The sequence below is a fragment of the Belonocnema kinseyi genome, chromosome 3 (assembly GCF_010883055.1).
Source record: "Belonocnema kinseyi isolate 2016_QV_RU_SX_M_011 chromosome 3, B_treatae_v1, whole genome shotgun sequence".
Taxonomy (NCBI): Eukaryota; Metazoa; Arthropoda; class Insecta; order Hymenoptera; family Cynipidae; genus Belonocnema; species Belonocnema kinseyi.
In genome coordinates this window covers 134446226-134470467 of record NC_046659.1, presented here as the reverse complement: position 1 = coordinate 134470467, position 24242 = coordinate 134446226, and positions in this window count along the sequence as shown.

Here is a 24242-nt window from a genome sequence, read left to right as displayed (position 1 = left end):
ATGCTCCGTAGTTGAATGCTGAAGAAAAACTTCGAAGTGTAGAAAAAGATAAGCAAATTATGTGAAGGAAGAACGCTGCACTAAACTCCAATGGTTTGAAAAATTATAATCAAGACTATTAATTTGCGTTAAAAGGCTTGAATTATTCAGAATTTTAAGGGAGAAAGAGCTGAAAATTGAAAATAGTAATAAATGTTGACAATGCGTGGCTTTTAAGTATGGCACCCGATATTTTAGCTTAGCCTCATTTTCCTGCAAGAAAAATAAAGCTTAGTCCAATAGAACGACTTTCTGGGGTTAATAGTTCATTAGTAATGTATAATATTAAAATTAATTACAAAAGTAATAATTTCTCAACAGTCTTCATATAAGTTCATTGCTGAAGAGCAATTGAATCAACATCTAAAAACTATTTCCTTGGGGAAAGGCTGTTTTGATTGTAAGTTCGACGCGTTCCAAAAGTTTATTTTTATTTAAGTTAATTTCCTCGAAATAACTTTGCCGCAATCACTGTTACTGAATCAAATATTCCTTGTTGGTTTGTCAGTATAAACTTTTCGGGAAATTAGTCTTAAAAATTTTGGACAACGTTTGACTTTTGCCCATTGAGATCCCCGGCTATGCCAATGCGCCTAAAGGAGAAAGAAGTATGCTAGAAAGAAATAGATGGAACGTGCTGGAAAGGAAGAAGAAACGTGCGCATAAATTAGAGACAAATTGACTTTAGTTTACGTGCTGAATGCATCATGAACGTGCCGGCTCGAGAAGCGTAACACGGCGGCAACGCGTGATCACGTCCTGTTTACGTGCCTGCCGGCAAATTTTCTGGCGCTTTGCAGGCGGCCTTGACGAGAAAGGAAGAGTTACGATAATTACTAAAAGTCACTAAGGGTGACCAAATATGTGTTTTTAAAAAACCCTTAAATAGGAAATTGCATATGTAGGTAATTCAGTCAAGGTTTCTCTCGAAAATTTAAGTTGACGGTCACGTAAGGAATTTCCCATTTCCGGGGTTCTCATTCCGGCCATAGTCTTACAACCAAATAACTTCCTCGCAGATACATATATTATTATATTTACCAATAGAATTAAAGATGACAGCCAATGATAGAACCAGAACAGAGAAGATCGTCATTTTGTCTATCTGAGGAAAAACTGATTACTACCTTAATGATGATTTTCACTAACAAGGTAACTTGTCAAAAAAATGATTATCTTTCTTCTTTATTGCAACACCTGATATACACACTATTTTTTATTGTATTTATTACCCACGCTTCGAAGTTGTCCTTGCGAGATATTTGTATTAAATTAGCCAGTAATTGGTAAGCTTCCTGAAGCTTACCAATTACAAAATCTAAAATATTCTATGTAAATGAAAAGAATCTAAAAATACGTGTTAATAAACGTGCTCAAGTTCTTTCTTAGACTCATATCAAATTGATACATTGAGGGATCTTTAATAGGAATCTTAAAGACAAAGAAACCGAATTTCGCGTGTGCACATTTTCTTAAAAAGTATTTATGCCCCAGAAAAATAGTTAATTCACTTCGGGCGATGGCGCAGGTTGAATCTGTCATTTTTATTTTAAGTGCATCCCTCAACCACGAGGATAATCACTTTCACTATTACAACATGTAACAGTATCAACAGTTAAACGATTCGTCTCTTAAATTTCCGTTGAAAAGTTCAGGAGTGGCCAATAATTCTACAGCAGTACACTGCTGGTACGTGATAACCGACTGGTTATAGTCTCTATCTCCTTTAAGCTCAAGCGCGCGATCCTCTGTCCTGACCTACACTTTCCCCCCTCTCATCTGACTCACGACTTTCACCAGCCAGAAAACTAAACTGGCGGAAATGCTTTGAAAGTTTCGCTTATTTTAATAGAAGCTATAATAGAACAGGAGACAGGAAATTAAATTTTTTGATTAAATTAGAGCTCTCTAAGTTTATAATGACCACCAACAGTTGATGTAAGCAGTACACCATTATAATTGCGAAAAATATTATTTCTTCCGTTTAGCGGACCAGGACTGCTTTCTTGTTTTTTTAAATAATAATTCTTTCATTGAAATATTAATGTCAATGTTTTACTCTAATGTTTAATGCCATTAGTTTTACTTTCCTCATATGCACATTTGACTTTTCAAATTAATTTATATTTCATTTTGGATAATTACAGGAAATATGATTTTATGTGTTTGTACGGATTTAAGATCTCGACGCTTGGTGGTTGAGAAGAAGACGGGTTTTCCGCCAGTTTCTGTGCACTCCTAGTGTCAGGGAGTCAACTAACAGAAAGCTCGCTTTAGAGAAAAGCCTATTTGACAAAACTAACGTTGTTAGAATCATCAAATATTCCATCGTCACTTCATAGATGTAGGGATGTGGATGCCTTATATTGACCCATTCCTCGTAGGAGTTTATATCATATGGAACGACGGGACAATTGAGGTATTGGCGAAGCTCAACTGTGACACCTCCTGCTGTATCATCATATAAACCCGAGAGGTTCTGAGTCATCTTAGCATAACGATACGGACTTATCCTTTCCCTGCCAATGACAGGTTGTGGTAGATTGCCTTGATTTAGCTGAGGATTGGACTTCGCTCTCCGTTTGGTCTTAGCAAATTTGGAGTAGCAGAGGAAACAAGAAAAGGACTTTGGAAGTGCAGCTTTTTGAACCTGATATTAAATATCGTCGCGATTGCAGCTTTTTGCAGATTTTCGAGGCTGCATACTCCATTCCTTCTTCTAGAGTTCCATCAGTTCCTCCGTGTCTATCTCGCTTTTCCCAAAGAAATCACCCTATAGTGCATCGTTCTTTTTATACGCTTTTATTATTATTGAGACCAAGAGCAGTTATCGCCACGATGTTTGCATTGTGTGGAAAATGCGCAATTTGCTTATCTGCCCTAAACACTCTTTTAAAAGCACTTAATAATTTATTGAGGGCGAAGCGCGGGATCCGACAGGTAACCGCCCTAGGCAGAGTTTTTTATTGGTTGATGTAAAAATGGTTTTCGGTTTTTAAACCTTCTTGTGAAATATAGTAATAATTCACGTTGAAAGTTTAAAAAAAATGATTGTATTCAAACTGGAAACGTTAATAACTATTTTAAGCATCGTTAAAACTAAAGTATTCTTAAGTTAGGATCTGTAATCAAATTGATTAAAAATTAATTATTTTAAAATATCGTACCTTACGAAACCTATGGTATGTTTTCCCCTGAAGCACCTTTTTTCAAAGAATGGTCGTCGATCTTTTATTATTATTTCTAATTGCAACTCACACGCAATGTTTTAAACTGAATTTTTATCAGAAACAAAATAATTTCTTAATGCTTACGGTTTACTTGATAATTTCTATTGATTGGGCGTTGTCAGCCTACTGGAGATTCATTTATTTCTTCCTTGGTTAATGCAATAACTCTGCCGCTTTCCATATTTATTTTCGCCCGTAAATCGTAATGAACATAACCAATAAACATTCCAGCAAGAACACTACTAGTCTCTAATATTGCACAGACTTCACCATTGGATTATGAGATAACTATTTCTTCTTGTGTTGGCATAGGCACAAAGCAACGTTCCCGATGAAGTTCTGTTTTCAAATTAGGCGATGCGTCGGCAGGAAAAGTGTATCTTCGAAGTTATAAGATCCGGTTCGGATTTTTTTTTTTTTGAATAAGTCGAATAAATCTGAAACATTCAAGGCCAAATCCACTTTTGGAACGAACAGGAAGCCTGGTAGGTGGAACAATGATCCTGATAAGAGGTGGATGCCTCGCAGTCGAAGGCCCGACTGGAGAATTAGGCCTAGCAGGAGCAAACACGGAAGGATGATGGCTGGGAGCAGGATACCTGGTCCTATACCTATCAGAAGGAGTAGATGACTTTTACTTGGGCCTGTCAGGAGAAGAAGAAGACCTAGACGGAGAATTATTTAGGTCAAAAAGATCTCTACTTCGTAAAGACTCGAAACTTAACTCTGCAACAGCAAACAGAGAATTGAATGTTTGTGAAGTCCGTAAAGCAAGACAGATTCGAACCGATACTATTAAATGGGATTTTAATATCGACGCCTCCATTCTGTACCGCTCTACGCTACGTTTGGTCAGTGTAATACTTTAGGTCATGTGAACAAGCGCGGGATCTGAAGTTATAGAGCGGCCAAGCGCGATGCGAAGGAATTATTTTAAAGAATTTCATTGTTAAAATTAATTTAAATCAGAAGATAATACAGATTAGAATCGGGCTAATTGGTATCAATGCGAACCTGAAAAAGGTTCGTCAACAAAAGATATATTTATTATTTAATTATTATATTTACCGATATAATTAAGGATGGCCTTTAATAATAGAACGAGTATAGAAAGGTTCTTCATTTTTCTAATTAAATAAAAACTAATTAATTTAATTATGAAGAATTCTGTCGAAATTTTATCTAAAGATTATTCTAGTGCTTTATTACGCAATATATAATATTTACTATCGTTTTTATCTCAAGAATTTCATATGTGTCGAGCTTGTTCTTGTGTAATGTTTGTACCAGATTAATCAGTTGCGAGTTTTGGAAGAACGACAATTTTGTTTAAATCATCTAGATTTAAAAATAATCATATAATACTTCGGTAGACTAATTAAATTAATTAATTATTTGAATTAAAATTAAGATGAAAAAAAATATATCAAATATGATAGTAAATAATAATATTAACGAACATACTGAAGGCGTTTTTGCGTTGGCGTCCTTGACGTCGGTTTATGTTGACCAAAATCTCGTAAAAAAAATTATTTTGTTTTCTTAACGTTATTTTTGTTCTCATTGCAAGGTCCTTTTCACGATATTAAATTACAAAATTGAAATTGGGAACCTTTTAGGATTTAACCATTTTATACATTTTTAAAATTTTGAATTTGGAAACTTTTAAAACAATGTTTTTATTTTGCCAGGTGTTTAACAATTTTCAAAGAAGATTCGAAACATTCTAAAACATGTTTAGAAATTTTAGAATTATTTCAAAAAATAATATTAAAAATAAATTTAGAAGTATATATTATTAAATTTTTAAGAAAGTTAACTTTATTTTTTAAATATAATGGAATGGAAAACTTTCATGAATTTCTATAAATATTGAAAAAGTGATAGAAATACCTTAATATCCCTTAACATCTTTATCATCAAATTTTCTAGAAACTACTTTCAATCGCTTAAAACTCCTTGGAAATAATTTAAATTTTTTCTTAAGATTCTTCATAAATTTGTTGAAATATTTTCAAGTTTGGGAAACCACCTAAAATCTTTAAAATACTTAAAAGTTTCGTTAAATCCTTCAAAAATAGTAAATTCTCTAAAGTTCATTGTAATCTTTGAAAGACCTACAATTTACTTTAAAATCTTTAAAATTCATAACGGTCTATTAAAGTAAGAAGAAATAATTTGAAATATCTTCAATAACACTGTTTACGTTTCGATCCCTCCGAAATCAGTCCAAAGTTATTTGAAAGAAACCCCCGACACTTGACTTAAAGCGAGAGTTTGGTGTATTCCCTGAAATTATTTATATATCCATATAACAATGTTAGAAAAAATTACCAATTTATTACGTTGACCGCCAATGCTCAACAAAGTTTTCGATTATTATCAAATTTTTTGTATGGGAACTTAAGCTTATAGGTTGCAGTATCCCGAGCCTAACATAAGGCACCCGTGCATGATAGCAAGCCCTGCAGAACATGTGAGCATTGATTTCTTTCATCAAGCAAGTGGTCTGGTGACCACAATAATCCAACCTATTCGGATTATCCAATTTGTTTTGATTCTCCGTGTTTTAGGCCTAATAACTATCATGTTAAACAAATTACACGGCATAACAAAATTGTTCCGCGGGCCTATGCTGAAGATCCATAAATGCGATTTTCCAAAATCCTTTAAAAAAAATAAAAGGATGTCTTCTGTTTCGTTTGTGGGATATTAACTTCTTATGAAAAATGTTCTAGAAAATAAAAAAAAAACAATTTATAACAATTTTAATCAAACAGGTGTAGACTACGGACCCTTTCAATGTCTTGGAAATGACGTTCACTTCATTCTCCGCTTTGTTTTTTCGTGAAATCATTCTCATGTGGCGTCATTTTCTTTCGATAATCTAACATTATCTGATTTGCTTTTAATATATCAATTGAGGATAAGGTGTATTACTCTGAGAATTTACTGCGTTTTTAATTTCCGTATGATTCTTTATAGTAGTTGTAATTATTTATGCTATTTGTCATATTGGTCATTACAGTCCCGGTGGCTCAAATGATAGCTCGAGGCTTCCAAGCAAGAGACTGCATTTCGATCCCTGTGACATTGCCAATGAAAATTTTTCTATGTAATTTGACCGGGGCTTTGGTGGTTCGGAACCCACCTTAAACTGTAGGTCCCCTTAGAAAAAGCTGAGAAATTACCAAGGATAAATAAGCTTCGTATGGGGGGCCAACCTTGGGGGTCTAAGCTGATGTTGAGAAGACTCGAAAATGAGTCAGCACACATACACTCACACAACACACCAGCAGAGTGCTTGGAATCTGGGCGTGCAACTGATGACATCAGAGGGATAGCTCCCCCACCTTAGCCTGCTAGCGAGGCCTGCGGATCGCATAGCTGGCAAGGATCACTTTTTTTTACCGGTGACAAGGAAGGAAGTCCTTTACTGTGTGATGGGTAGGCCTGGCATCTGAGAGGTATAATCTCAGAATTTTGGTAACAACGAAAAGGCGCCGAGATCCAAAAACACTCTAAGAAGACGGCCGGTTTCGAAGTACTGCCTTGAGATAACCAACCATATTAGTCCTTTTGACGACAACGTTCACTTCATTCTCCGCTTCGTTTTATCGTTAAAAAAATTGCAGAAATCAAATTAGATAATCAGAAAAAGTTTGATTATTGAAAAAAATGACTCTAAACGGGACCAACTCCAAAGAAAAAAAAAGCGTAGAATGAAGTGAACGTCGTTACCAAAACACTTGAAATAAAAAAAGGAATAAATGCTTACACGGACCATGGTGAAACGTACGAAAATCCAGAAACGCATTAAATGTTGAGAGAAATATACCAAAGTTTGATTGATATTATCAAAACAAATTGGATAATCAGAAAGTGGGCAATTATCAAGAAAAATAAAACCACACGCGTCTAATTTTTTCTACGGAAAAATAAAGCGGAGAGTGAAATGAATGTCATGACCAAAAAACTTGTTCGACAAAATAAATAAATGCTCACATATTCGAAAGGGGTTGCTATTATGTTATCCTGTGTTACGCCCACGATACAACAGCCTGTACGCTTGAGGTTTTCAATTTTTCAAAGTACGTTATACCTATCCGAATAATATGAAACTTGAAAATGTTTCAGAAGAAGTTTTGAACATTATTTTTTTGAGAAAATAGTGAATGTGTCTCAAATACATACCATAAAAAATTGTATAAGAATTACTATTTTTTACAGCACTTCGGGGTAACATAATAAATTTATCATTTTTTTAACGTATTTCCTTCGAGTTCCATAACATATTTTTTTTCTCATCAAAATCGGTTGAGCCACTCTTCAGAGATTTATTTTTATTAATTTCACATTCAAACCCCGTAACTCCCATAAAATATTTTCTTCAACTATAATCTTCGGAAAATTTTAATCTTATTACAATCCAAACTTATTTTAGAAATCCTAACCAGACACAGCCAATGGCAGCACACACATGCTTATTCTGATATTTATTTCCGTACAAATTAGTTATCTAGAAATCTTTTCAAACTTTTGGAAATCCAAACGAAAATTCTTTGAATTCCCTTGAATTATTAAAAATTGTTTACAACTCTGCTGTCCTTCTTAGATATTTGTTTTTTATTTATCAGTATTAAGTCAGTTTCAAGGGAAGAAAATTGTGATTTGACTCAAACAGTTATCATTGTCGAACTATAAGAAAGATTTATTTCTTTATTTTTAATATTTGCATTAAGTAGGAATTTAAGAAAACTATTTTTTTTCTTCAAATTTTTTCATTATTGAAAGTGGGTATTGTTTATGCTTAACGTGATCAGTTATTTGATTACAGTCAAATTTTATAATCCAAACATTAGGATTAAAAAACGATAAAAAATAAATAAATTTAACTCTTTCAAATTTGTGATTCTTTGTTTTTTCCTCTGAGAAAAGCAAATTTCTTCTCAGTCAAGAAAAGAACCCCTAAAGCTTACTGATTCAAATCAGTAAATCATTAGATAAGTGAATTTCTGAAAGTACTTCACAATTGGACGCTGTTTAGAAATAAAACATTTAAAATTTTTAAAGTTTAATTATTGCCCAAAAACATTGTGAAACTTGAATTTGTAAATCTCGAAGGATAAAAATGTTGAAATATAATGATGTGAAATATTAATATTTTTCATAAAGCGTTAAGAATTGTAGATTTCAAATTATTTCTGACTGTTCTAGAATACTAACCATAAACAAAATATTCATTCAGAAGCTTACAACTTTTGTTCTTATTGTAATTTTTTTTATAAATAATGATTGGAAAATACGTATGAAGTAAATTCAGAATTCTAAAATAAAATTTCGGACTGACAGATAAGACAATTAGTGTTGTTTGTTTAAACAAAATAAACTTAAAAATGCATAATATTGTTATTTCCGAATCAAAGAAATTCGTTCGTAATAAACAAATGCATAAATGAGCCATTTTTTAGTAGATAAATTTAGTTCCTTTAACATAATTAATTAAACTTGTAAAATTATTGGTTCTTTATTGTGCTATTCTGCTGTAAGACAACAATTAGTAATTTTTAAACAAATTCAATACAAAAATTACTCTGACGCCGTTTTTTAATGAAAACACCATGTTGTTTTTTCCGAAATCAACTGAGAGGTTTTTGTACTGAAGTTGATTAAGAAAAAACGAATTCCTTCTTTTAAAAAACGACAACACTGTGGATTTGTTGATTTATTTAGTTTAAATATATGAAACTAATTGTCTGAAATCAAATAATTACACAAAAAGCTATAAGAAAAATATTTATTTTCCTCTAGGTAAAAAAACGAAATAATCCTGTTTGAAAATGACGTATTTATGAATGTATTAATAAAATTTCTTAAAATAATTAACAAGTGGTTTTTTATACGTTGTTAATAAGAAAAGTAAAATTTTTTTTTAATATTTGGTACTCTTGGACATCATTCATGACAAATTTCTCAACTAGTTTTGTGCACTTTCCCATAAATTGAATACATTCCCACAAAATAGCAACTTCGAAATTTCTTTTTTTTTAAATTAATTTTTATTGTCAAATCGAAAAATTGAACACCTTTCTTTAGAAATACGCCTCGACAACTCTGTTCGAAATTTCCTAAGCTCTCATTTAAAAACAAATTAAAAATCAGTCGAAAAGACTGCGCTAAAAGTTAAATTGTCCCAAAATAGGGAGCACTAAGATCGTTTAAAATAATTTATGTAAATAGTCATAAATTGTGAAGTTAATATAAGAGAAGACTTAGGGCACACTGCTTAAGACATAATTGGAAGCGCAAAACATAAATCAATTTAAAACTGAAGTTTGAAAATGAAACAATTCAAGAAATCGTTTAACACGATCTTAAACAAAAACTGATTGAACATAAATAATATTCAAATTCTACTTCGTCTTTTTTTAAATTCACCTATCTTAACCTAAATTTGAAATAAATGAATTTGTTCTCTTTATAATGAAATATTGTTCAGGAAGAAATTCAAACTTCAACCTTATTTTGGACACTTTTTTTCAATTCGAAAGAGAAACACGCAGACTTCAAAAAAATATGATCATTTGATCGTTTTGTAATAAATCATTACCCTCACTAGTCTGGTGCTGTATGAAAGAACATAAGACTTTTATACATATTTTTATTTCCGTTAAAAAATTTCGGAATTCTAGTAGATTGTAGCTAAATCTTCCCCTCCTCCTCTCACGACCCCTCTCTCAAGACTGCTTTCTATCCTAATTTTGTATATGCTTTCCGATTCTTTCTCTTCCCCCTCCGCGCACATCATCTGCCACTCCTCTCTAACCCGAATTCACTCCCTCCAATACTAAACATCCCATTGCGTAGCCATCCCAACTATCTCCTACTTCACTTCATTCGCTTACCTACCTCTCATCACCACTCTTCTTTTTTAAATTAATTTCCCCCCTCTTCATCCCTCTCCTATCCCTACTCTCTATCCTCATTTGTCCTATGCCAACAAATGCTACCTTATTGCCACCACCTTCACACACATTTTCCCGCTCCTTTATATCTCTGCTTATTGGAATTAATATCCCCTTTCCTAAATTCTCACCGCCAATATCCCCTTCCGATTTTTCTCCTGTGCTTCTCATATTTTCCCTCGTCTACTTTCCTTCCGACCTCAATTCATAGGCCACAGTTTTTTCATCAATAGTTTACTCAAAAAAGACTACAAAATAGCACATTTTTTTAATATTATGTATACAAGGAGGTTCACTTTATATGTTAATTAAATTTCAATTTGAATTTGTTTTTTTCAAAACAATCCTATTTTTTGCAACTGCTAGTGTTTCTGAAAAACATTTCTAAATCAGGAAAATACTGCTCGAACTCCAAAAATACGATAAGTTCGGGAATCGGGAACTCCGAAGATAAGAGCACAAAAGAGGCTCCAACTCCTGCAACGTTTACATTTTGCAGATAGTGTTTGAGAACGCACACGGTCCACTACGCGCGCGGCCCACTACGCGAACGGCCCACTACACGCACGCGCACGTCGAATTCAAGGCAGCGTGCACTAGCGCATGCCTGACTCTCGAATAGGACAGGAGTAGAGGGGAAAAAATCCCGCTCGCTCCTTTTGAATCGGGACGCTTATATATGTGGAGCACACGTATCTTTGGAGCTCGCATATTTGGAGTTCAAGTTTTTTTTTATGGAAAATTGTAATTCTTCGGATTTTCATCAATTTTCGACGTTTGAAGACCCCGTGCTTAAAAAAAAAAAAAAACAATTTTTACGGAAGGGACTGTTTGTTGTCTGCAGACACGAAAAGGGACCGTACTTAAATTACGCCACGGATTTTAGGCCCTCTTGAGAGACCCCCCCATCCCTTCAAAACCGTAAAAAGAGATTTCTACCCCTCTCCCCTCTTACTGTGAAAAATTTGTAGATTCTAGAAATATTTTGCTAGTTATTGCTAGTAGAATTAGGCAAGGCATCTAAGAACATAATTTTTTAAATTCCCTCATTTTTAAGTGACTCATTTTTTATTTTCCTTTATCATTAAGAAATAAAAGTTTATTTAAATTGTTGAACATTCAAGCCAAAAAAAGAATTTTCTCTACTAAAATTGAACATCCCAACAATAAATATGACTTCAGCAAAAATCAAATTTCCACAAAACTGATGCATTTTCATTAAAAAATGAAATTATTTTTACACATAAGAGAAAAATTTTTGATTAAAAAAGATCACAAAAAAGTATAAATTTTGAGCAAAAAGTAAATTTTCTAAGAAATAGTTTAATTTTCAAGGAAGCAGTAGAATTTTTAACCAGAAAGTATGTATTTTTAAAAATATAGTTGAATTGTCAACAAAACAGCAAAATTTTCAATCAAAAGATGGGACTTTTTAACAACATTTTTAGTTTTTATCCAATTGTTAAATTTGCAACCGAATAATTTAATCTATAAGTTGAAAGATAATTTTCAGCAGCAAGTTTTTTCAGATTTGCTAAAAATTACTTGCTTATTAGTAGCAAAATGTCTGGAGCACGTTTTTAAGGCAAAAAAGGAAAAAATTCGTTAACGAGAAATTTTTGACCAAGAATTTTGGTTTTATTGATGAAAAGTTCTTCACAAAAAATATTTGTTAATAAATAAAAAACGCTACTTTCTAAGAAAACTACACCATGTTTGAAAAAAATGTACAGACAGAAAATTTTTTCTAATAAAAGATGAAAAAATTTTCTTGATATAATTTTTTTGATGGGACACATATTTTTCGTGTTAATGTATAAAAGTTTCTATTTTCAAATAAAAAATCCATTGTTACTTAAAACTATTCAAGATACGAAAATAAATAAATAAACAAAAGTTTTTCACGAAAAAAATCAAGAAATTTTTAAAAAATTATTTTTTGATAAGACACGCAGTTTTCATTTTAATTGTAAAACGCGAATTACAAATGCATGAAACTATTTTTTTAAAGAAAACACTACGCAAAATAAAATATTAAGAAACAGCATTTTTTGTCTGAATCAGATCTTAAAATTTTCTTTGACCTTTTTTGTCTCACATGATACGTGACAAGAATATGTTCGTTAAATCCCAAGTAGCTTTAACCGAAGAGAATTCTCAATCGCTGAATTTCAGTCGTTGTAGATTTAACTTTCAATTTCAATTGCGTAATGTGCGTGCTAAGAGTATGCCTGCACAGAAAAATTATCAATTTTATAGACAAATTTAATAAACTTTATTCATAAATATTGTTATTTTTTAAATATTGCAGAATATTTTACCTTTAAATCTGATTTTTTTAAATAAAGAACAATAATTATCGAAAACTCCCAAAACTCTGTATTTCTTCCAAATAAACTGCGTTAAAAAAGGATAAAAATCAAATCTAGCGGTTCAAGATTGACGAAAATTTGTATTTATGTATCAAATTTATGAAAAAAATAAAAACACTTCTCAAATATAACCAAATCCTATTTATTATTTATCCTTGACAATTTTTCGAATATTTTTTTTTGTAAGCAAAGAATGTCTTTAGACCACAAAATGACTAACATATAAATTGGTTCAATTAATTTTGTTTATAAGATTAATATTGACATTGAACATACAAAAAACAGTAAATTAACATTGTTTATCGTACTTTCTGACAAAAATTGAAGATTATAGTCCATAAATAAAAATTATGGAAGATGAGAAGCCATATGTAGGATGGACGGATACTGATAAAGATAAATAGTGTAGAACAGAGCTGAATGTTTAATAAAACAAATGAATTCGGCAAATTCGAAAATAGTCAATCTTGATCTATCCTGGTAATCATAAATCTTTTTCTAACATCATTTTGCTTCCCAGTTTTACCAAAAAAGATTTATTGATCGTACACGATTATAACAAACTACCCATTTCCTTATCTGTTGTCAGTTCCTTCCCTCTAATTCTGTCTTTCTGAAATCGTCTGACTATCCAGAAATCTTTCTCTCTTTTTACTGATTAACCAAAATAAAATTTACGTTTATTTTTTGGAGCTCGGCCTGGAATTGCCTATTCAAATACAACAAAATAAAGTACAAATTTTATTTCTGATGATTACTTTAATATTTGTTTCTTATTTTCCACTAAATTTCATTCTCAGAAATACAAGATCATTTCAAGAAAAATAAAATTATATATAATTTTATCAAATGTTATAATATTTAATGGATTCAAAAGATTTTTATTAATTTTGAAGTATGTTAAGAACCTGTTCATTTATTTAAATGATCTAAAGTAATTTGATCAAACTTGAAAGATTTAAGAGTATTCGGAAAATTTTCTTAGGAATATTTAGGGACTTTAAAATATTTCTAGGGCTACCAACAGATTTAACAGGTTTTGAGACATTTAACGTTTTTTTTAAAATTCCGAATCCATTTCAAATCATGTTGCTTTTGAAAGTAAATTATACACGTATTTTCCACCTTTATTGAAAAATAAACAATTTTTTCATTTCGTCTCTAATCTTCAAAAATTAAACCGTTTTATAATTTTGCATTGAAAGCTAAAATTTAGTTAAAACCGTATAAATTTTTAATGGAAAACATGGAATTGAAGTTGAATTATTTTAAAAAAATTAAAAAGTGACATGCTTTTTAATTCAAAACTCAACAAATTCAAAAGCTCAAACGTGAAACATGGAAAATTAATCAATTTCGAAATTTCTTTAAGAAATAAAGGACTCTTAAATCGGATTCATAAAACTATGTCACTGAAAATAGCTGGGTTTTAATATTTGCATCGCGACTTTTTAATTGCAAACGATCTGATTCTGTGACGTCCCGCGTGAAAAGCGACCTTAGGATTAAAATATCGATTTTCAGATATTTGATGCTATTGGTAAATTTAAAATCGCGCTTTCATACTGAAAAAATAAAATTTTTGTCTGCAAAATGGGAATTGTTATTTAGCTGCAGTTAAGGGCATGTGTTACAGACAAATACCTATATTACCGACCTCACTTTCTCAGTTCATTGCATATTTTTTTGAACCTAAGAACTTTTTTTGTAAACAAAATATCGAACTGAAACCTAAAAAAAATATAGTAGAGTACAAAAAAGTACGTTCAGGTACTTCATTTAGTTAGATATTTTACTAAAAATTATTTGCGACCAAATTAAAACTGAAAGCCTTTTTCACATCTTTTTTCTGAACCTCGATATTTCCTGAACGTTTGAACTTTTTCTATACATGAAATATCGGCCTCAAAGTTGGAGAAACGCGAGAGCCGCCAGAAAACTACGTTAAAGTACAAAGTTCAATAATAAAATGTGTAGAAAAAAATTTCAACTAAATATTATCTGGCACAGAACAATGAACTCACGAGGAAGGGCGAGCTAGTTGTTAGAGCCTCGTCTAGTTGCCGCCAGGGTTCGGATTTTCTTGGGCATCACAAAAACCGTAAACGGCTGATGCCGATTTTGAAATATTCTTTTTACATATTTTATTATTAAATTTTCTACACTTAAAGATTGTCACATCCTGCTCTAGAGAGTCTAGAGAGTTAAGGGGTTCGTACAACAAAATAATTGTGCAGTATGCTGGAAACGGCTCACGCATGAGCCGTCAGTGCGCACACTAAAGGTGTTCGCACAAGAAAATACGTGTGCAGTATGCTGGAAGCGGCTCACGCACGAACTGTTCGTGCACACACACAGAGACCGCCAACCAATCGCGTGCGAACTTACTATATGTAGTTCATCTATCGGTCCGGCACTCGAAACCAATTCGCAACGTCGAAAACTTTTTTGTCTCAAGTGGCGGTCCAATATGTGAACGGTACGTAGCCAGTCCGCACCTCAGCAGCGCGGCAGATCGCGCATGATTGGTTGGTACTCTGTGTGCGTACACGGCCGGCTCGTGCGTGAGCTGTTTCCAGCATACTGTACACATTTTTTCATGTGCGAACACTTATAGAGCGCCAGCCAATCGCGTTCGATCTGCCGCGCTGCCGCGGCGCAAGCTGGTTACGTTCCGTTTACCTATCGGACCGCCGCTTGAGAAGCAGAAGTTTTCGACGCTGCTAATCTGATTTCTTATATTATTTAATTACATATATTTATTTATTTAAATTATGTTATCCACAAAATTCACATAGATAACTACGAAGCTTGTCAGTGATATTCAAAATATCAAAACAATATTACTTTCTAAAATAGCTTGCAATACAGCCTTTTTTTGACAATAATAAACACTACATTCTCTGTGTAAACACTTCAATACTGACAACGTCGCAAACTTCTGCTTTTCAATCGGCGGGACCATTTTAATTTATTTATTAAATTACTTATTACCCAGAACTTTCACAGAAGTTAATAATATTATGATTTTCATATACCAAATTTAGTCAACCATACATGATTATTAATTTTACTTTAAAAAATTTAATTTCTGATCAAAAAGATGTATTTTTTATCCTGTAAAAATTTAAATTTTCGCTTTCCAAGGAAAATGCAAAAACCTGTTAGAATAATCTTCTAGGGCATTCAAACTGCGGGGAGGGGTCAGTGGTCACCCAGGCGTGACGAACGCCGGCACAGTCTTTAAGTGAGTTTTTTTTCGAAATTCGATACCTTAGCGAAAAAAATATATATTTAGGCAAACTCAACAGCATTTGAAAGTAAAAGATTTTGTAATTTTTTTCAGCGCGGAAAATTACATGACAAATATCTTCAAGTCTTCAGAAATAAAAATAAGAATTCATTAAAATAGGTAAACATCATTGGGCGTCCCTTGTCTATGAATCAGTTTAAGCTTAGAATTGGCTATTAAGTAACTTTAAAAACCCTTTCAAATAAATATAAACCTTTTAAACTCTTTGAGGTTTTACAAAATTCATACCAATTGGCGAATTTCTTTTAAGTACCTTGCAAATTCCTTAGAATTTTTGGAAATAATAAGAATATCTTGATGATTCCTTTTTTTCTAATTTTATTATCGACAAGTCTCTAAAAAAAGTTTGACAATTCTAAAAAAAACTCTGTCAACATTTTTTGGAATTCTCTGACAATTTTTTTCAACTTAGTCATATCTGTTGAACTTCCTGTAAACACGTGAAATCCTGTCAAATTCAAATATTCAGAATTAATAGAAACTTCTTGAAATTTATTTTGATATAATTAAGTTAACATGAAATCTCTTGAAAACCAATCATTTTTATTTTTTTAAATCGTATAAACGGTTCATGTCCCTATAAATCTTTGAAATGCTTTAAAATTCTACCAAATTTCTTTATATATTGCGAATTTTCTTGCAGTGCCTAAAAAATTTCCTAAAATATTTTAAAATGATAGGAATTTCTTGAAATTTAATTGTGTATCAATAAGTAATCTAGAAATCTCTGCAAGGTTTGAAAATCCTAAAAAAATCTTGGAAATAAATTTTTAATAATTTTTTAGAATTCTTTTAAATATTGTGAAATATTTCTATTTCTTATCACATTATTTATCAATTTCTAAAAATATAATTTATTAACATTATTTTAAACTAATTCTAGAAATCATAAGTTTTTTTAAGCTAACTAAAACAAAAAGTTAGAAACTAATAATATTCAATCACTAATTATTAAGCATTGTGGTCCAAATTAATCAGTTACAACGTCACAATCATTAGAAAAAGTTATTGCAATGGAGATATTTTCAACCAAAAATTAAATTTTTATTGTAAAAATAATAGCCAATATCCAATTATATAATCTTAATGCAAATAATAAATTAATGTAATTTCAGTAAAAACAAATTATATTCAGTTTTTCGTGGAGAAAACAACAGATCAATCAAAAGCCAGTTAACCGGTTCAAAATATAAAAAGCAATAAAAAGATATTTGCAATAAAAGATAAAAAAATTGTAATCCTGTATTTTGCTAAAAATTTAAAGCATTAATAATTTTTTTTTAATTATTCCATAAAAACTTAAAAATAATAAATGTATGCTCTTAGTTAAACAATATTTAACTTCAATCTTTATGTAATTTAATATTGTGAATAAAGTTAGTCAGCTAATACTAATTAACCAGTCAATAACATAAAAAGTATTCAATGAATTATTTTTATGAAGTCGGTAAAATAATTATCACCTTATGTTTTTTTTTTTAAAGTGCACTTTCCTTTCTATTACTCATATTTAGTCATCAAGTAATAATTCATTAATCATTTTAATAGATCAATAGCATTAGAGAATTATTTTCATTAAAAAATATAAATGAAAATTGTTTTATATTTTAATTTAAATTCAATTTTATATTTTTAGAGAAGTTTATTAATTTTTTAAGTTTACCTTTCGTTACGTTGGGATGTCTTCGATAAAAATCATTAGCACTTGTCCAATAAACAAGGTTCAGAATTTTTTTTAATCCAAAATACTAAATTGAAAAATTAATTTTTTTTAAACTTTCTGTTTCGTTAAATATTTGAAACGATTTTTAAACATTTCAGTATGAATTGGTTCTGTTTTCAGGAGCATTCATCAGGAAATAAGTTTATATTAACAATAATAGTACTAAATCAATGCCCAACTGTCTTTTCGTCTCCAAATTTGAGATAAGTAGTCCATTATTTTTCATACATTTGGCTATCAATTATTATTGTTGAGTAACAGAAATGAGCAAACCATTGGAAAAGTGGTACTGTTCCTTGATAAAAAATTTTTTCAGCATGAAATCTTGTTGAAAATAAATTAACCATAATACTTTAACACAAATTTAATAACAATCAGTAAATTAAGTTATAATTATTAAATATATATTTCAATATATTTTTCGAATTTTTTATTTTATTCATAATATTTGTTTTTAGCGATAGACATACTACTTCAAATTAGAAATTAAGACCAAAAATATATAGCAAAATACTTAAATAGTTTATCATACATTTAAGAGGTGATATATATGATTTTAATAATATTTTATTCAAGAATCCCTTTTAATTATGAATAATAAAAATAAATTGAAATGGGCCCAATTGGGGCCAGACCGGGTTATCTCAGGGCGCAGCGCTTCGGCCCAGATCGGGTATCGCGTTTCATTTCGAGTCTGGCCCCATCTAGATACCCCAGTTTGGACCAAATTCTGCCCGATCTGGCCCACAATTAGATCGATACTGGAACTTCTGCACGGATATCGAACATAACCTGACATTTATAGCAAACAAACTCTTACATACCTAACTTCAAAATTTGTGCAAGATTTATTGTTGAATAAGGCTGGATCTATAGCTATTTTTACAAATACTCGTAACTGGCAAAATTGGAAGGCTACCCTTGTTGATACAATAGGTCAGGATTTTTAGGTAATTTTGTTATTTTACGCTTGATTTTAAATGAATTCAGTCCGCGATAATTGCTATTCGTACTTTATTCTCCAACAAACCGACAATTTATTTCGATATGACGGAGATTCGATCACTTCAGCATTCCTGATACATCCACTAAATATTCCCATACACGTATTTTTTTCAATATTTCCGGATATTCTTGGTATTCTTGATATTCTTTACAATCTTAACCCTTAAATGACACTGGGGGTCCATTGTCATTTAAGGGTTAAATATTTTTGATATTCCAAAATGTTCGGAATATCTCGAAATTTTCAAAAACATTCTGACATATTTCTAAATTTTCCTTGGGGTTCTGTAAGTTTTAAAAAATTCCAAATTATTTGAAGTGATTTTAAAAAATGTCAATAAATTTTAAAGAAGTTTATGCATTATTGTGTAATTACAAAATATTTGCAAGTGTTCCAAATAATTTTAATGAATTTTAGAATAGTTCAACGGGATTAAAAAATTCTTTTAAATTAAAAAGGGTTAAAGTTTATAAATAAATTTCAAAAGAGTTCAAATAATTTTAAAGAATTCCAAAAAGTACAAGATATTTGAAAGACTTTAAAATACTTTGTATAAGTAATTTTAAGAATCTTAAAGAAATTTTGTGAGAATTTCTATGAGTTTTAAGATTTTAAAATGATTTTAAAATATAAATAATGTTCTTGAATTCTTTAAAGTCTGTTAAATCTCTTGAAATCTTCAAAAATTTCTAGAAATTATTTAAAATCGATTAAATTTTTTCAAATATAAATTAATCTCTATAAAATGTTTTAAAATATCTTTTAATATTTTTGAATTTAGTTAAAATCTTGTTTAATTACATGAAATATTGAATAATAATTTGTTATAGTTATAAAATCATTATATTATAAATATAATATTATAAGCTTAGCAACATTTTTTATAGAATGGGTCACAAAAATTTTTAGACGGTCATGCTCAGCTGCAGGTTATATTTCAGATTTTGTTCTTAATAATATTTAAAGACAGGTTAGCCGCAAGGCTTTAGGCGATATCAATGCGAAACATTAGGGTCAAACACAAATTTGTAACCATTGAAAATTGAAGTTATTATTCAATTTTGAAACACAACATTTTTAACTTGTTCATTTCATATAGTTTAATTCCTAGCATTACCTTCGAAATTATCGTTCATTTTTTACATTTTTCAAATTAACATTTTTAAATTTTAAATGTTTTTTTTTCGATTTTCAACGGAAAATGAACAACTTTTTTAATTCGTCTCTAATCTTTAAAAATAAACCGTTTTATAATTTTGCATTGAAAGCAAAAATTCAGTTAAAACCGTAAAATTTAGGTAATTCATTTGGGTAAGTATTTCACTGAAAATTATTTGGAACCAAATTAAAACTGAAAGCCTTTTTCACATTCTTTTTCTGAACCTCGACATTTCTTGAACGTTTGAACTTTTTCTATACTTCCAAAAAAAAAAAACATATAATTTGATTTTTCACAAATTTAAAATAAGTTTAGCTGTAATTTTCGATTCTAAATAATAAGACATGATACCTTCTTCCTGTTAACCAAAAATAAAATTAGATTACAAGTCTAAAAGTTCAATTAAGCAAATAAAAAACAGACTTAACCTACAATTAATTGAATTCCCCTTAAAGTTTGACCATTTACAGCAAAATTAGGAAAAATTTTACCCGTACATTGCACGTTCATTATAAATGAAAATTGAGTTTACGTATTCTAGATTATTAATTTCACTTAAAATATTTGACAAGATTTAAAGAAATGAAAGCAGGTTACGTTTTCACGTACATTGCTATACAGACCTATACACTCAGAAAAATTTTCGTTTGAATCAAACAAATTTTGTTTGAATTAAACAAATTATTTCTTTAATATGAAGTCAAACAAATGCTGCTTTAATTAAAATAAATTTTTTGTTTGTCCTTATTTGTTTGGTTCAAATACATTTTTGGTTTGTTCCAATAAGTCTCTTGTTTAAAATAATTAAAGTTCGTTTTTTCATTGAGTACATATTTTTTCAATTAATTATAGACTTTGTTCAAGTGAAGTAAATCTTTTTTTTAAACTTAACCTCAAAATTCAGCATTCTGTATAAAAATAATGTATGAGCTCGATAATATGTTCATTCTTAATCATAAGTATCGTTTTATATGCAAAACCAGAAACACGTATCCATTCCGCAGCTTAATTCTGGTTAATTGTTAACTCTGTGCATCTCGTTTCTGAATAAAACAATAATAAATTAGAATAATGAGAAACGAACCAGAGTTAGAGATTTGAATTGAATGTATATATAAGTGCTCCTGCTTTTAATTATACAATGATAATTGTAATAGAAAAAAACATGATTGATGTCATAAATCATCTTTATAAAGAAAGGAAGTCAGTGTCGAAAAAGAATTACTCACATTCGAAATCTTTAATTATATTCAGGGTAAACGCCCTACAATACAAGGCAATTCTAAAGTAGAGATATTTCGTCCATTTTTCAATTAATTGAAGATTTTACAGTAAATCAGAATCTTCAGAATAATACAACACTGGAAAAATACCAATTCCATCAAATAAATCACATGATAAATTAATTCAGGTTCTAGGTTAGTTACTTAGGAACCATCGGCAGCGCTTTATCACGCCTAGCGGCACTTTGTGGTACTGCTTTGTACTGTATTTTTTGTTTGAATTAAACAAATATTTTTATGAATTCGAATAAACATATTTGAAACAAATTCATTGTTTAATAAAAGTCAATGTTTTGTTGAAATGAAAAAAACTGTACTAAACAAATTACTTATTTAAATCTATGAGGCAAATAGTTTCCATTTCTTAAAATTAAATAAAACTTTTTTTAATTGAAGCAAAAAATTTGTCCGATTCAATTATATGAATTCAAACAAATTTTGTTGTTTGATTCAAACAAACATTTTTCTGAGTGTATATTAAATTTAACACACATGTATATTAAATTCACTGCACCAATGTACGTTACATTTCAGTAGCAGTAGAACATACTTTGTAACATTATTGCTCTTCGCTAACCGGGGATTGATTTTGTGTTATGTATATTCTTAATTTAATTGCTGCACTTGGCTGATTTTAAAAACTGATCTTATTATATACCAAAAATTTTATTAATTTTTGATAATAATTCTGTTCCATTTTAAACTAATCTCAAAGATATTTATTTTGATCTAGAGATTCATTCAAATTGCGTTTACCTTATCCTTTCCAGTAAATTGCAACCAACAAAATACATTGATTCCAATACTGATACTGAAATTTTAAATCATCAAAAAAAAAAACAACAAAAATCATAGATTGTGGATTCACTCGAGGGAGAGATGATTACGTCTTTTAGCTATAAATTCAATATATATTTTAGGTAATTACACTAGTATTACAAATAATCAAATAGGATTCTCCTCCAACATTAATCGAAAAGAAACCAAGACTGGCTCAATTTTTAAAACAATTGAAACTAAAATGCCCATACAAATTTCAATAGCTAACGCAACCATGCACAACGAGGTTTCTTTATCGTAGGATAAAGTGCAAAGTCGTTACAATAAAGTTGCGCACACTATCTTTTCATTTATTTAAAAATCCCCACATTAAGATGCAAACAAGCACAACGAGGTCTCCACATAAATGTGGAGTGCAATGTTGTTGCAATCATGCATAATATAATTTAAAAAAAAATTTTTTTAATGGAAATTCCCAAAAACTTACGTCTAACTATCCGAATTCTGATGAATTTGGATAGTTTAATGAACAGAAGTTAGTGATACAAGTAGGAGAATCCTTAACGGGTAGCGTCCTTCTTGAGTGACGCTTATACTATCCGAATGATACTCTCACGATAGGTGGATGAGTGAACCAGGGGAAACTCCCTCCTCGTCAACCCTTGCGTATTAAGTCTTCGTTATTCAAAGAGAGCCGGTACCGATATCGCAATCAATTTATAGAGTGCATTGGTCCTACGCTACCCCCACTTATTAGCTGATGGCGCGCGCAATCAATCGTATGATCGAATGAGAGTCAGGAGCGTATCGATATAAATATTCGCCCGTAGCTTTTTTATTAAATTCTAATTATGAAAATAGAACGGACTGTCTCAACTTGCTTCACACACACACACATATATTAAACCTCATACATATTTTTTTAACAGTGTAAAGTTGATTTATTGCAACCAAATTCTCGTTGAAATAACGAGAATTATGCGTGTATCGTCGAATTTTTTCTTTCAGTTTATAGGACTACTTCTATAAAATGTAATGAAAATTTGTTCCATGTTCGTTTATATGCTCCTGCAGAAGACTGGCTGGGGGATTGAAGAAAGACTGCCTTGAGGTCTATAGTACATTGTCTATTTATTAATCATTATTACAACAAATGTGTGTTAGAATTTAATGCGAGACTTTTATGTATGTAATAATTTTTGATTGGCCGGAAGGGACCTACTGGAGTTTCCTTAACTTCCTTTTCGTTCATTTTGAAAGCTTGGCCAGTTTTCTTGTATATTTTTGCCCGAACATAACTTTTAGTGGGAGTATCATAAATATACATTCCTTCAAGATATCCCTTCCTGGCTGTGATTGCCACGACGTAATCTTCGAAGGTCAGAACAATGCGGTGTCGTTGTGGCATAGGCTGATAGACGTTGTCTTTTATTTTCAAGAAAACGTTTGTATCGGCAGGAGAAGTGTAAGGTTGAGGTCTCAATATCCAGCGCGGATTTAATCTAGAAACAAGGCGATAACCCCACTCCGGAGTTTTTTCTTCATTTTTGCTAGAAGAAGGAACTGAGGTAGATGGAGGATCACGGAGGGCGAAAAGAGGGGTCTCTGGAGGAGAAAGTTTGTCTGGAGATGAAGGCGCAGACCTGGACAAATACCTCACAGGAGAAGCAGGAGATTTTAACGGATAATCATTTCGGTTAGGTTTGCTATCTGGTGAAGATTCGTAACTTAAGTCTGCAACAAGAAACAAGGGAATTTTTTTTTGAAGACCTTGAGGCAAAACAGAATCCGGATTTCGGATAATTTGTGCGCATTTTAGAATTATTGACTAGATGAAGGCAGTTAAAAATCTTAATTATTATAAATTGAAGCTAAATTGATAATTCTGTTGGTCAAAAATAGGACATCTCTGGATAGAAGGTTTGAAGTGTTTTTTCTACAGTGACCACGTCACAAAACCATTCCTCGGTTATGAAATATTTTTTTGGTCTTCACTATGTCAAAAGAAATTATATAACGCTCTAAAAATTGGAATCCGAATCCGGGGTTAGTTCGACCCAATAACTTCTCTTCGAGGGTTTTTTCAATGATCCCGGCCTCGGATTGAGTGATCACAAAAATTTCTTTGAAGTAGATTTGGCGAATTTCAGAATTATTTACTACATGAACGTGATTTAAAATTTTATATATTATAAATTGAATCTAAATGTATAATTCTGGTGGTCAAGATTAGGGAAACTCTGGATAGGTTAAGAATCCTTCGTTAGACTTTAGGAAGCTTTTAAATTATCGCAAGTTATATCTTCGACATGGGGGACAGAAAGCGACGATAGGCTGCATAAAAATGTCGATAAAAACTGAAAAACTTTATA